Below are 15,000 nucleotides of genomic sequence, written 5' to 3'. Positions count from 1 at the left end.
TTTCGCTTTCGCTACTTGCGAGTGCTTTCGTGGTCCACCCCTCTATAAATACTCGGGAGGCGTCGAAGCCGGTTCTCCAAGCCGGACCCGTAGGTATCGTTGTGTGCTCGCTCTCATTGGCCCGCCTAACCAGAAAATGCCTGCGGTACACCCATTTGGATAAGAGTGCACGCAGATGCGGGCCTCGACGGCTACACATTTCCTCGGGCGGCCGCCTCCCGGCCTCCGTGGAGCGCGGGATGCACGGTCCCATCGACAAGCCTCTCCCGTTTTTACCGTGGCGTCGCGGTTCACCACGGCAGGCGGGTCGGTCTCCTCCGCATAAAAAGGGGGACCCCCGCTTTTTGTTCCACGAAATCGCACAAGCTTTTTTCGCATCCACGGTTTGCCACCGCACACCAAAATGCCGATCCGGCTGCCTACTTTAGCCAACAGGTGGAGCCAGGCGCGCCGTACTTGCGCGGCACTTCCCACGTCCACCGAAGTCGGTGCCAAGGACCACTTTCGGCGCCGGAGCCGCGTACGAGCCTACTCGAGGCGGAAGAACGAAGCCAGCAAGGGCCTGGCCGCAAGTGCGTTCAATTGTCGGGACGTCCAAGTCCCTCGTTCTTCCGTGCTTCCTCTTTCGGCAAGTCGTTGCGGCACCTTCCCAAAGCGCGCAGACCCGCTAATCGCGACGAGCGCGACGTGGCCGTGCCGCCTTTCCCTCGGCAGCAAGCAAAACGCCTGGCAACGTCGACGCTCCCCTAACCGCGATCTCGCACCGTGTTTCGTGTGGCGAATTCAAAAGCCGGCCGGCGCTGCTGCAACCATTACGGTCGGTACGCATACGCCGCGGAGGGCGGGACGGTCATCGGAGCGTGCGGTTCCTCCATCGAGTACTGCGCACCTCGGCCGTCGCATCGCCGTGCCATGACCGGCCGCGCGTCAACGCGAACCGGTGCCAGCGAGATCCCTCGCCTGCAAGAACCGACCGGCAGCCTCCGTCACCCGAGGACGCGGAGGCGCTTGCCGCGGACGGCGGGACGGTATGCACTGGTGCACAGCGGACCCGTCACATCGCCAGTTCCTTGACCGACCGCCGACGCTTGTGCCGTTCCTCTCGTACTTGGCAGTCGCCGCGCGATTGTCGGGTCTCGTTCTTGCACGCTCGAACGGTCGGGAGGGCACTCGGCTGGCGTTTCGGGAACGCGCAGCCTCGCCTTCTACCGACGTAACCACGACTCGCCGTTCGCGCTCCGCCGCTCCTGTTTACAGTACTAGGCGGTCCCGCAGCGGTCGGGTCGCGCATTTCGAGCGCTTCGAGCCACGGTGCAGTGGCGGGTCGAAAGCCGACCTATGAGTGCGTTGCGCCGTTTGTACCCGCGTCCGCCACCTGGCCGACCGTCCAAGGTCGCGGTGTTGGCGTCCGCTGGGCGCAACAATTTGTCACGGGGTGCCGCTCCACATTCAGGCAGCCCCGTGGGGAAAAGCCGACCCCGCGTCCAAACGGGGTCAGCGGCAGAAAGTGTCGGGCGCAGACGCAGCTGAGGCGCTCACCCTTCACAATCCGTTAATGATCCTTCCGCAGGTTCACCTACGGAAACCTTGTTACGACTTTTACTTCCTCTAAATGATCAAGTTTGGTCATCTTTCCAACAGACCGGCGCAACCGAAAGGCCGCGCCGGACATCGGTCCGAAGACCTCACTAAATCATTCAATCGGTAGTAGCGACGGGCGGTGTGTACAAAGGGCAGGGACGTAATCAACGCGAGCTTATGACTCGCGCTTACTGGGAATTCCTCGTTCAAGGGGAACAATTGCAAGCCCCTATCCCAATCACGAAAGAAGTTCCACGGGTTACCCAGTCTTTTCAGACAGGGATAAAGACACGCTGCTTCCTTCAGTGTAGCGCGCGTGCGGCCCCGGACATCTAAGGGCATCACAGACCTGTTATTGCTCTGTTTCGTGCGGCTAGGAGCCGCTTGTCCCTCTAAGAAGGTTGTAAGGTGCTGGGAACCCCGCACCTATTTAATAGGCTAGAGTCTCGTTCGTTATCGGAATTAACCAGACAAATCGCTCCACCAACTAAGAACGGCCATGCACCACCATCCACCGAATCAAGAAAGAGCTCTCAATCTGTCAATCCTCCCAGTGTCCGGGCCGGGTAAGTTTTCCCGTGTTGAGTCAAATTAAGCCGCAGGCTCCACTCCTGGTGGTGCCCTTCCGTCAATTCCTTTAAGTTTCAGCTTTGCAACCATACTTCCCCCGGAACCCAAATACTTTGGTTTCCCGGAAGCTGCCCGCCGAGTCATTTGAGTAACTCAGGCGGATCGCTGGTTGGCATCGTTTATGGTCAGAACTAGGGCGGTATCTGATCGCCTTCGAACCTCTGACTTTCGTTCTTGATCAATGAAAACATTCTTGGCAAATGCTTTCGCAGTAGTTCGTCTTGCGACGGTCCAAGAATTTCACCTCTAGCGCCGCAATACGAATGCCCCCGTCCGTCCCTCTTAATCATTACCTCGTATTCCAAAAACCAACAGAACAGAAACGAGGTCTTGTTCTATTATTCCATGCAAGTTTATTCAGGCGACTCGCCTGCGTTGAGCACTCTAATTTTTTCAAAGTAAAAGCACCGGCCATCTCGAGGCACACAATGAAGTGCACCAAGAAAGAACCGGCATGATGTTCAGTCCGAGCCGTCGCATCGGGTAGATGCACTACTCGTCTGGAACTGAGATCCAACTACGAGCTTTTTAACCGCAGCAGCTTTAGTATACGCTATTGGAGCTGGAATTACCGCGGCTGCTGGCACCAGACTTGCCCTCCAATTGATCCTCGTTAAAGGATTTAGAGTGTACTCATTTCAATTACGGGGCCTCAAAAGAGTCCCGTATTGTTATTTTTCGTCACTACCTCCCCGTGCCGGGAGTGGGTAATTTGCGCGCCTGCTGCCTTCCTTGGATGTGGTAGCCGTTTCTCAGGCTCCCTCTCCGGAATCGAACCCTGATTCTCCGTTACCCGTAACAACCATGGTAAGCAAGTAACCTACCATCGAAAGTTGATAAGGCAGACACTTGAAAGAAACGTCGCCGGCTCGTGGCCATGCGATCAGCACAAAGTTATCCAGAGTCACCACACAATACGGGCCGAAACCCGATCGATCTTGGTCTAATAAAAGCACCCGTTACCCAAAGGGCTCCAGGCTCACTGCATGTATTAGCTCTAGAATTGCCACAGTTATCCAAGTAGGAAGAAACGATCTAAGGAACCATAACTGATTTAATGAGCCATTCGCGGTTTCGCCTTATTTCGGCATGTACTTAGACATGCATGGCTTAATCTTTGAGACAAGCATATGATTACTGGCAGGATCAACCAGGTAATCGTTCGACTGCGCGTCCGTCCTCGCCTTCGGCGGGCCGGACGCAGTCTGTGTGCGGCGGAGGCCACCTTCAGGCGCCCCAACACGCTTATTTTGCACTCCGAGATGACGGCGTTCGAGCTCGCTACGGCACAACCTTCCCGAAAGACGAGTGGGAGCCGTGCGGCAAGAAGCACGTTCATGCTCGCTCTTTTTCGTTGCATCGACTCGGTCGCGCCGTGCGGGTTGCCCAAGCCCGCTGCACTGTCGGTGGACCGGCCGGAACTAGCAACGGAGCCGAGACTGCAAAGCCGCCAGACGACGGGTCACGCCCGCGTCTTCGGCGCTTTCGCATCTGAATCGCCCGAGGACGACACGGAACACACCTCGATATCGTGGTAAAACGGCACCGTCCGACAACCAGCCCCTAACGCATCAAGCGGATGAGGCTGCAGACGACTGCCGTGGATTCCCCTGGAGCAGACCCGAGGACACGCTTGACGAGGCCGAAGCCCGCCGCATATCAGACACCCGGTCGCTTTCGCGTACGCCGCTCACGAGAACCCCCACATAATAGCAGCGATAAGTACCCAGACCTCCTTGGGCACTAATACGAGCGTACTCGAGAAAATTTCACCGCGGGTGTGCCCCGAAACGTGTGGCACGTTGAGCGTGCCACAAGTCTACGTCGCTCTCAAACCCGCCGAGGTCGTAGAATTTGCGACCCTACTCACGAAATTCCCACCGAGGATACGGCCGCAAACGTACCGCACCTTGGGTAGGCCACGAGTTTGTGCAACACTACGCTGACGGCACAGCACCGAGGTCGTGCGCGCACGCACGGGAAAATTCCGCCGCGGTTTCTGCCGAAAACGTGAGGCACCACGACTCTCCGCAAGTTCGCGTCGACTGCGAAAGACCGAAGTCGTGAACGACGTGTCCGCTACTCGCCGCCGACACGCTGGACACCAAACGTACAACGACTCGACGGCGTCGTAGAGGCCCACGACGCGGTTTTCCTTAACGACGTCTCGGCGTGGCACCGACAGGTTAGAACGGCCGACCAACGTTCCCTGTCCGCCGTTCGGCTCAGTCGAAGGGCTCGGCGACTTCGGCAACGCTGCGAAGCCGCACGGTGACGCACGCCATGTCCCCATTTTTTTTTTTTTCTTTCTGCGTCTGCCGGGGTGCCCCTATAATAGCAGCGATAAGCACCCAGACCGCCGTGGGTCGCTCGCCCCGGCTGACGTGGTTTTTCGTACTCCTGCGGCGGTCGCCGTCAAGCACGTCCAAATACGCTACTTTCGTGGGCGCATTCACGCTCTTTCGCTTCGCCGGAGTGCCAGCACTCACTCTGCCAAAAACGGCGAACATCCGAGCGGCGGTTCCCACTTTTGCGTCGGCGTCGCAAACCCCGCCCCGGCAGACGAGGTTTGCCGTACTCGTGCGACGGTGGCCGGCGGGCACGTCGAAAGACGCCGATATCGTGCGCGAATTGGCGCACCTTGGCTTCACCGGAGTGCCGCCACTGACTCCTCCAAAAACGGCGAAGATCCGAGCGGCGCTTCCCACTTTCGCATCGGCGTCCCGAACTCCGCCCCGGCTGACGCGGTTTACCGTACTCGTGCGACGGTCGCCGGCGAGCACGTGGAAAGACGCCGATATCGTGCCCGAATCGGCTCCGTTCGGCTTCGCCGGAGTGCCAGCACTGGCTCGGCGAAAGACGACGAACATCCGAGCGACGGTTCTCACTATTGCGTACGCGTCGCAAACCCCGCCCCGGCAGACGCACTTTGCCGTACTCGTGCGACGGTCGCCGGCGAGCACGTAGAAAGACGCCGATATCGTGCCGGAATCGGCCCCGTTTGGCTTCGCCGGAGTGCCAGCACTCACTCGGCCACAAACGGCGAACATCCGAGCGGCGGTTCCCACTTAGCCGTCGGCGTCCCGAACTCCGCCCCGGCAGACGCGGTTGCCGAGCTCGTGCGACTAGCGACCGCGAAGCCGTCTCGCGACGCCGCTTTCGTGCGCGGCTCCCACTGCGACCTGGGTCACCCGAGGTCGACGAGCAAGAAAGAATGTCGAAAAAAAATTTTTTTTTTTTGCGTCTGCCGGGGTGCCCCTATAATAGCAGCGATAAGCACCCAGACCGCCATGGGTCGCTCGCCCCGGCTGACGTGGTTTTTCGTTTTCCTGCGGTGGTCGTCGTCAAGCACGTCCAAACACGCCACTTTCGTGGGCGCATTCGCGCTCTTTCGCTTCGCCGGAGTGCCAGCACTCACTCTGCCAAAAACGGCGAACATCCTAGTGGCGGTTCCCACTTTTGCGTCGGCGTCGCCAACCCCGCCCCGGCATACGCGGTTTGCCGTACTCGTGCGGCGGTGGCCGGCGGGCACGTCGAAAGACACCGATATCGTGCGCGAGTCGATGCTTCTTGGTCTCGCAGGAGGGCCGCCACTCACTCCTGCAAAAACGGCGAAGATCCGAGCGGCGCTTCCCACTTTTTCGTCGGCATCGCAAACCTCGCCCCGGCAGACGCGCTTTGCCGTACTCGTGCGACGGTCGCCGGCGAGCACGTCGAAATACGCCGATATCGTGCCCGAATCGGCCCCGTTTCGCTTCGCCGGAGTGCCAGCACTCACTCGGCCAAAAACGGCGAACATCCGAGCAGCGGTACCCACTTAGCCGTCGGCATCCCGAACTCCGCGCCGGCTGACGCGGTTGCCGAGCTCGTGCGACTAGCGACCGCGAACGCGTCTCGCGACGCCGCTTTCGTGCGCGGCTCCCATTGCGACCTGGGTTACCCGAGCTCGACCAGCAAAAAAGAAGGTCGAAAAAAAATTTTTTTTTTCTGCGTCTGCCGGGGTGCCCCTATAATAGCAGCGATAAGCACCCAGACCGCCGTGGGTCGCTCGCCCCGGCTGACGTGGTTTTTCGTACTCCTGCAGCGGTCGCCGTCAAGCACGTCCAAATACGCCACTTTCGTGGGCGCTTTCGCGCTCTTTCGCGTCGCCGGTGTGCCAGCACTCACTCTGCCAAAAACGGCGAACATCCTAGTGGCGGTTCCCACTTTTGCGTCGGCGTCGCCAACCCCGCCCCGGCATACGCGGTTTGCCGTACTCGTGCGGCGGTGGCCGGCGGGCACGTCGAAAGACACCGATATCGTGCGCGAGTCGATGCTTCTTGGTCTCGCAGGAGGGCCGCCACTCACTCCTGCAAAAACGGCGAAGATCCGAGCGGCGCTTCCCACTTTTTCGTCGGCATCGCAAACCTCGCCCCGGCAGACGCGCTTTGCCGTACTCGTGCGACGGTCGCCGGCGAGCACGTCGAAATACGCGGATATCGTGCCCGAATCGGCCCCGTTTCGCTTCGCCGGAGTGCCAGCACTCACTCGGCCAAAAACGGCGAACATCCGAGCAGCGGTACCCACTTAGCCGTCGGCATCCCGAACTCCGCGCCGGCTGACGCGGTTGCCGAGCTCGTGCGACTAGCGACCGCGAACGCGTCTCGCGACGCCGCTTTCGTGCGCGGCTCCCATTGCGACCTGGGTTACCCGAGCTCGACCAGCAAAAAAGAAGGTCGAAAAAAAATTTTTTTTTTCTGCGTCTGCCGGGGTGCCCCTATAATAGCAGCGATAAGCACCCAGACCGCCGTGGGTCGCTCGCCCCGGCTGACGTGGTTTTTCGTACTCCTGCAGCGGTCGCCGTCAAGCACGTCCAAATACGCCACTTTCGTGGGCGCTTTCGCGCTCTTTCGCGTCGCCGGTGTGCCAGCACTCACTCTGCCAAAAACGGCCAACATCCGAGCGGCGGTTCCCACTTTTGCGTCGGCGTCGTAAACCCCGCCCCGGCAGACGCGGTTTGCCCTACTCGTTCGACGGTCGCCGGTGAGCGCGTCGAAAGACGCCGATATCGTGCGCTAATTGGCGCTCCTTGGCTTCTCCGGAGTGCCGCCACTCACTCCTCCAAAAACGGCGAAGATCCGAGCGGCGTTCTCCACTTTCGCATCGGCGTCCCGAACTCCGCCCGGGCTGACGCGGTTTACCGTACTCGTGCGACGGTCGCCGCCGGGCACGTCGAAAGACGCCGATATCGTGCCGTAATCGGCCCCGTTTGGCTTCGCCCGAGTGCCAGCACTCACTCGGCCAAAAACGGCGAACATCCGAGCAGCGTTTCCCACTTTCGCATCGGCGTCCCGAAGCCCGCCCCGGCAGACGCGGTTTGCCCTACTCGAGCGACGGTCGCCGGCGATCACGTCGAAAGGCGCCGAATTCGTGCACGAATCGATGCTTCTTGGTCTCGCAGGAGGGCCGCCACTCACTCCTGCAAAAACGGCGAAGATCCGAGTTGCGCTTCCCACTTTTTCGTCGGCGTCCCGAACTACGCCCCGGCTGACGCGGTTTACCGTACTCGTGCGACGGTCGCCGGCGGGCACTTCAAAATACGCCGATTTCGTGGGCGCATTCACGCTGTTTCGCTTCCCCGGAGTGCCAACACTCACTCTGCCGAAAGCGGCGATCATCCGAGCGGCGGTTCCCACTTTTGCGTCGGCTTCGCAAACGGCGCCCCGGCAGACGCGCTCGTGCGACGTACTCGTGCGACGGTCGCCGGCGAGCACGTCGAAAGACGCCGATATCGTGCTCGAATCGACCCCGTTTCGCTTCGCCGGAGTGCTGCCAGTCACGGCGCAGAAAACGGCGAACAAGTGTTTTTTTTTTTTTTTCCTAGAATTTGTGTTATAGAAGGCACATTTGATATCGGACGATAATTTTCAACTTTATCACGCGCACCGATTTTCGTGTAGAGGTTTGCAAGTTTATGGGAATTTCTCCACTTGGAATAATGCGATTTAGTAGTACTACGAGAACTTCATGGATGTACTCAAGGGTACGGGGCAAGTCAGTTACGTCAACACCTGCAGATTTTTTACACTTCAAACTGAAAATTGTTGGTTGTGAGTCCTCGTGTGATATTAAAGGCCGATTCGCTAACACATAGAACAAAGAAAGAAAGGAAGAAAAAACGCCCGCGCTCGCTCAAGAAACCTGGGTTCGCAACAAGTGGCAACAACAAGCAACCGAGCGAGTGCGCCAAAACCCGTGGCGGCCGAACAAACGCGAAGTCCCAACCGCGTCAGCCGGGGCGGCACGGGACAGGAAAAATCACTTCAGCCGGGGCGGCGGGGCACCGAATAAACCTCGTCACCTCGTCGCAGGATAAAAGAGGAAACAAAAAGTCTAAACAGCGTCTGCTGGAGCGAATGCGTAATAAAACAACAACAACAACAAAAAAAAAACACCCGCGCTCAAGAAGTCTGCAATCCTCACAAAAGGCGACTGTGACCGAGCAGCGTCAGCCGGGGCCGTGCGGAAACGGAAAAACCGCGACTACCGGGGCGTCGAGGCACCGAAAAATCCACTTCAGCCGCGGCGAAAAAAAAAAACAAAAAGAAAGACGGAGGGGGGGGGGGGAACCACGTCTGCCGGGGCGAAGGAAAAAAAAAACGCGTCTGCCGGGGCGAGCCCGGGTGCGGCACCACCGGGAAAACTGTGGCAAACAGACATGGCGATCGAGTGAGTGGGCCGCCAGCCAGGCTCAGCCAAAAAGTGCAAAGTCCGAACTGCGTCAGCCGGGGCGGCAAAAACCGCGTCAGCCGGGGCGGCGCAAAAAACCGCGTCTGCCGGGGCGGCACGAAACCGCGTCAGCCGGGGCGGGGCGAAAACTGCGTCAGCCGGGGCGAAAAGAAAAAAAAAACGCGTCTGCCGGGGCAAGCCCGGGTGCGGCACCACCGGGAAAACTGTGGCAAACAGACATGGCGATCGAGTGAGTGGGCCGCCAGCCAGGCACAGCCGAAAAGTGCAAAGTCCGAACCGTGTCAGCCGGGGCGACGCAAAAACCGCGTCAGCCGGGGCGGCGCGAAAACCGCGTCAGCCGGGGCGGCACGAAACCGCGTCAGCCGGGGCGGCGCGAAAACTGCGTCAGCCGGGGCGGCGCGAAAACCTCGTCAGCCGGGGCGAGCGAAAAGGGGGGGGGGGGGGGGAACCACGTCTGCCGGGGCGAAAGAAAAAAAAAACGCGTCTGCCGGGGCGAGCCCGGGTGCGGCACCACCGGGAAGACTGTGGCAAACAGACATGGCGATCGAGTGAGTGGGCCGCCAGCCAGGCTCAGCCCAAAAAGTGCCAAGTCCGAACTGCGTCAGCCGGGGCGGCAAAAACCGCGTCAGCCGGGGCGGCGCGAAAACCGCGTCTGCCGGGGCGGCGCGAAAACTGCGTCAGCCGGGGCGAGCCCGGGTGCGGCACCACCGGGAAAACTGTGGCTAACAGACATGGCGATCGAGTGAGTGGGCCACCAGCCAGGCTCAGCCAAAAAGTGCCAAGTCCGAACTGCGTCAGCCGGGGCGGCAAAAACCGCGTCAGCCGGGGCGGCGCAAAAAAACCGCGTCTGCCGGGGCGGCACGAAACCGCGTCAGCCGGGGCGGCGCGAAAACTGCGTCAGCCGGGGCGAAAGAAAAAAAAAACGCGTCTGCCGGGGCGAGCCCGGGTGCGGCACCACCGGGAAAACTGTGGCAAACAGACATGGCGATCGAGTGAGTGGGCCGCCAGCCAGGCACAGCCGAAAAGTGCTAAGTCCGAACTGCGTCTGCCGGGGCGGCACGAAACCGCGTCAGCCGGGGCGGCGCGAAAACCGCGTCTGCCGGGGCGGCACGAAACCGCGTCAGCCGGGGCGGCGCGAAAACTGCGTCAGCCGGGGCGAGCCCGGGTGCGGCACCACCGGGAAAACTGTGGCAAACAGACATGGCGATCGAGTGAGTGGGCCGCCAGCCAGGCACAGCCGAAAAGTGCTAAGTCCGAACTGCGTCTGCCGGGGCGGCACGAAACCGCGTCAGCCGGGGCGGCGCGAAAACCGCGTCTGCCGGGGCGGCACGAAACCGCGTCAGCCGGGGCGGCGCGAAAACTGCGTCAGCCGGGGCGAGCCCGGGTGCGGCACCACCGGGAAAACTGTGGCAAACAGACATGGCGATCGAGTGAGTGGGCCGCCAGCCAGGCACAGCCGAAAAGTGCTAAGTCCGAACTGCGTCAGCCGGGGCGGCAAAAACCGCGTCAGCCGGGGCGGCGCAAAAAACCGCGTCTGCCGGGGCGGCACGAAACCGCGTCAGCCGGGGCGGCGCGAAAACTGCGTCAGCCGGGGCGAAAGAAAAAAAAACGCGTCTGCCGGGGCGAGCCCGGGTGCGGCACCACCGGGAAAACTGTGGCAAACAGACATGGCGATCGAGTGAGTGGGCCGCCAGCCAGGCACAGCCGAAAGGTGCTAAGTCCGAACTGCGTCTGCCGGGGCGGCACGAAACCGCGTCAGCCGGGGCGGCGCGAAAACCGCGTCTGCCGGGGCGGCACGAAACCGCGTCAGCCGGGGCGGCGCGAAAACTGCGTCAGCCGGGGCGAGCCCGGGTGCGGCACCACCGGGAAAACTGTGGCAAACAGACATGGCGATCGAGTGAGTGGGCCGCCAGCCAGGCACAGCCGAAAAGTGCTAAGTCCGAACTGCGTCTGCCGGGGCGGCACGAAACCGCGTCAGCCGGGGCGGCGCGAAAACCGCGTCTGCCGGGGCGGCACGAAACCGCGTCAGCCGGGGCGGCGCGAAAACTGCGTCAGCCGGGGCGAGCCCGGGTGCGGCACCACCGGGAAAACTGTGGCAAACAGACATGGCGATCGAGTGAGTGGGCCGCCAGCCAGGCACAGCCGAAAAGTGCTAAGTCCGAACTGCGTCTGCCGGGGCGGCACGAAACCGCGTCAGCCGGGGCGGCGCGAAAACCGCGTCTGCCGGGGCGGCACGAAACCGCGTCAGCCGGGGCGGCGCGAAAACTGCGTCAGCCGGGGCGAGCCCGGGTGCGGCACCACCGGGAAAACTGTGGCAAACAGACATGGCGATCGAGTGAGTGGGCCGCCAGCCAGGCACAGCCGAAAAGTGCTAAGTCCGAACTGCGTCTGCCGGGGCGGCACGAAACCGCGTCAGCCGGGGCGGCGCGAAAACCGCGTCTGCCGGGGCGGCACGAAACCGCGTCAGCCGGGGCGGCGCGAAAACTGCGTCAGCCGGGGCGAGCCCGGGTGCGGCACCACCGGGAAAACTGTGGCAAACAGACATGGCGATCGAGTGAGTGGGCCGCCAGCCAGGCACAGCCGAAAAGTGCTAAGTCCGAACTGCGTCAGCCGGGGCGGCAAAAACCGCGTCAGCCGGGGCGGCGCAAAAAACCGCGTCTGCCGGGGCGGCACGAAACCGCGTCAGCCGGGGCGGCGCGAAAACTGCGTCAGCCGGGGCGAAAGAAAAAAAAAAAACGCGTCTGCCGGGGCGAGCCCGGGTGCGGCACCACCGGGAAAACTGTGGCAAACAGACATGGCGATCGAGTGAGTGGGCCGCCAGCCAGGCACAGCCGAAAAGTGCTAAGTCCGAACTGCGTCTGCCGGGGCGGCACGAAACCGCGTCAGCCGGGGCGGCGCGAAAACCGCGTCTGCCGGGGCGGCACGAAACCGCGTCAGCCGGGGCGGCGCGAAAACTGCGTCAGCCGGGGCGAGCCCGGGTGCGGCACCACCGGGAAAACTGTGGCAAACAGACATGGCGATCGAGTGAGTGGGCCGCCAGCCAGGCACAGCCGAAAAGTGCTAAGTCCGAACTGCGTCTGCCGGGGCGGCACGAAACCGCGTCAGCCGGGGCGGCGCGAAAACCGCGTCTGCCGGGGCGGCACGAAACCGCGTCAGCCGGGGCGGCGCGAAAACTGCGTCAGCCGGGGCGAGCCCGGGTGCGGCACCACCGGGAAAACTGTGGCAAACAGACATGGCGATCGAGTGAGTGGGCCGCCAGCCAGGCACAGCCGAAAAGTGCTAAGTCCGAACTGCGTCTGCCGGGGCGGCACGAAACCGCGTCAGCCGGGGCGGCGCGAAAACCGCGTCTGCCGGGGCGGCACGAAACCGCGTCAGCCGGGGCGGCGCGAAAACTGCGTCAGCCGGGGCGAGCCCGGGTGCGGCACCACCGGGAAAACTGTGGCAAACAGACATGGCGATCGAGTGAGTGGGCCGCCAGCCAGGCACAGCCGAAAAGTGCTAAGTCCGAACTGCGTCAGCCGGGGCGGCAAAAACCGCGTCAGCCGGGGCGGCGCAAAAAAACCGCGTCTGCCGGGGCGGCACGAAACCGCGTCAGCCGGGGCGGCGCGAAAACTGCGTCAGCCGGGGCGAAAGAAAAAAAAAACGCGTCTGCCGGGGCGAGCCTGGGTGCGGCACCACCGGGAAAACTGTGGCAAACAGACATGGCGATCGAGTGAGTGGGCCGCCAGCCAGGCACAGCCGAAAAGTGCTAAGTCCGAACTGCGTCTGCCGGGGCGGCACGAAACCGCGTCAGCCGGGGCGGCGCGAAAACCGCGTCTGCCGGGGCGGCACGAAACCGCGTCAGCCGGGGCGGCGCGAAAACTGCGTCAGCCGGGGCGAGCCCGGGTGCGGCACCACCGGGAAAACTGTGGCAAACAGACATGGCGATCGAGTGAGTGGGCCGCCAGCCAGGCACAGCCGAAAAGTGCTAAGTCCGAACTGCGTCTGCCGGGGCGGCACGAAACCGCGTCAGCCGGGGCGGCGCGAAAACCGCGTCTGCCGGGGCGGCACGAAACCGCGTCAGCCGGGGCGGCGCGAAAACTGCGTCAGCCGGGGCGAGCCCGGGTGCGGCACCACCGGGAAAACTGTGGCAAACAGACATGGCGATCGAGTGAGTGGGCCGCCAGCCAGGCACAGCCGAAAAGTGCTAAGTCCGAACTGCGTCAGCCGGGGCGGCAAAAACCGCGTCAGCCGGGGCGGCGCAAAAAACCGCGTCTGCCGGGGCGGCACGAAACCGCGTCAGCCGGGGCGGCGCGAAAACTGCGTCAGCCGGGGCGAAAGAAAAAAAAAACGCGTCTGCCGGGGCGAGCCCGGGTGCGGCACCACCGGGAAAACTGTGGCAAACAGACATGGCGATCGAGTGAGTGGGCCGCCAGCCAGGCACAGCCGAAAGGTGCTAAGTCCGAACTGCGTCTGCCGGGGCGGCACGAAACCGCGTCAGCCGGGGCGGCGCGAAAACCGCGTCTGCCGGGGCGGCACGAAACCGCGTCAGCCGGGGCGGCGCGAAAACTGCGTCAGCCGGGGCGAGCCCGGGTGCGGCACCACCGGGAAAACTGTGGCAAACAGACATGGCGATCGAGTGAGTGGGCCGCCAGCCAGGCACAGCCGAAAAGTGCTAAGTCCGAACTGCGTCTGCCGGGGCGGCACGAAACCGCGTCAGCCGGGGCGGCGCGAAAACCGCGTCTGCCGGGGCGGCACGAAACCGCGTCAGCCGGGGCGGCGCGAAAACTGCGTCAGCCGGGGCGAGCCCGGGTGCGGCACCACCGGGAAAACTGTGGCAAACAGACATGGCGATCGAGTGAGTGGGCCGCCAGCCAGGCACAGCCGAAAAGTGCTAAGTCCGAACTGCGTCTGCCGGGGCGGCACGAAACCGCGTCAGCCGGGGCGGCGCGAAAACCGCGTCTGCCGGGGCGGCACGAAACCGCGTCAGCCGGGGCGGCGCGAAAACTGCGTCAGCCGGGGCGAGCCCGGGTGCGGCACCACCGGGAAAACTGTGGCAAACAGACATGGCGATCGAGTGAGTGGGCCGCCAGCCAGGCACAGCCGAAAAGTGCTAAGTCCGAACTGCGTCTGCCGGGGCGGCACGAAACCGCGTCAGCCGGGGCGGCGCGAAAACCGCGTCTGCCGGGGCGGCACGAAACCGCGTCAGCCGGGGCGGCGCGAAAACTGCGTCAGCCGGGGCGAGCCCGGGTGCGGCACCACCGGGAAAACTGTGGCAAACAGACATGGCGATCGAGTGAGTGGGCCGCCAGCCAGGCACAGCCGAAAAGTGCTAAGTCCGAACTGCGTCAGCCGGGGCGGCAAAAACCGCGTCAGCCGGGGCGGCGCAAAAAACCGCGTCTGCCGGGGCGGCACGAAACCGCGTCAGCCGGGGCGGCGCGAAAACTGCGTCAGCCGGGGCGAAAGAAAAAAAAAACGCGTCTGCCGGGGCGAGCCCGGGTGCGGCACCACCGGGAAAACTGTGGCAAACAGACATGGCGATCGAGTGAGTGGGCCGCCAGCCAGGCACAGCCGAAAAGTGCTAAGTCCGAACTGCGTCTGCCGGGGCGGCACGAAACCGCGTCAGCCGGGGCGGCGCGAAAACCGCGTCTGCCGGGGCGGCACGAAACCGCGTCAGCCGGGGCGGCGCGAAAACTGCGTCAGCCGGGGCGAGCCCGGGTGCGGCACCACCGGGAAAACTGTGGCAAACAGACATGGCGATCGAGTGAGTGGGCCGCCAGCCAGGCACAGCCGAAAAGTGCTAAGTCCGAACTGCGTCTGCCGGGGCGGCACGAAACCGCGTCAGCCGGGGCGGCGCGAAAACCGCGTCTGCCGGGGCGGCACGAAACCGCGTCAGCCGGGGCGGCGCGAAAACTGCGTCAGCCGGGGCGAGCCCGGGTGCGGCACCACCGGGAAAACTGTGGCAAACAGACATGGCGATCGAGTGAGTGGGCCGCCAGCCAGGCACAGCCGAAAAGTGCTAAGTCCGAACTGCGTCTGCCGGGGCGGCACGAAACCGCGTCAGCCGGGGCGGCGCGAAAA

At 63.0% G+C, this 15,000-nt stretch overlaps 1 non-coding gene across 1 annotated transcript; it reads right to left on the bottom strand.

Annotated features, from left to right (window-relative positions):
• Nucleotides 1-1,553: 1,553 nt before the first annotated feature.
• On the bottom strand, nt 1,554-3,368 carry LOC142793505 (small subunit ribosomal RNA). The gene has a single exon (XR_012891589.1). It is a non-coding gene; the product is annotated as a small subunit ribosomal RNA (ribosomal RNA).
• Between the last annotated feature and the right edge of the window lie 11,632 nt (nt 3,369-15,000).

This window comes from Rhipicephalus microplus, unplaced genomic scaffold (genome assembly GCF_043290135.1).
Source record: "Rhipicephalus microplus isolate Deutch F79 unplaced genomic scaffold, USDA_Rmic scaffold_304, whole genome shotgun sequence".
NCBI classification, from domain to species: Eukaryota; Metazoa; Arthropoda; class Arachnida; order Ixodida; family Ixodidae; genus Rhipicephalus; species Rhipicephalus microplus.
This window is presented reverse-complemented; position numbering and strand designations above follow the sequence as displayed.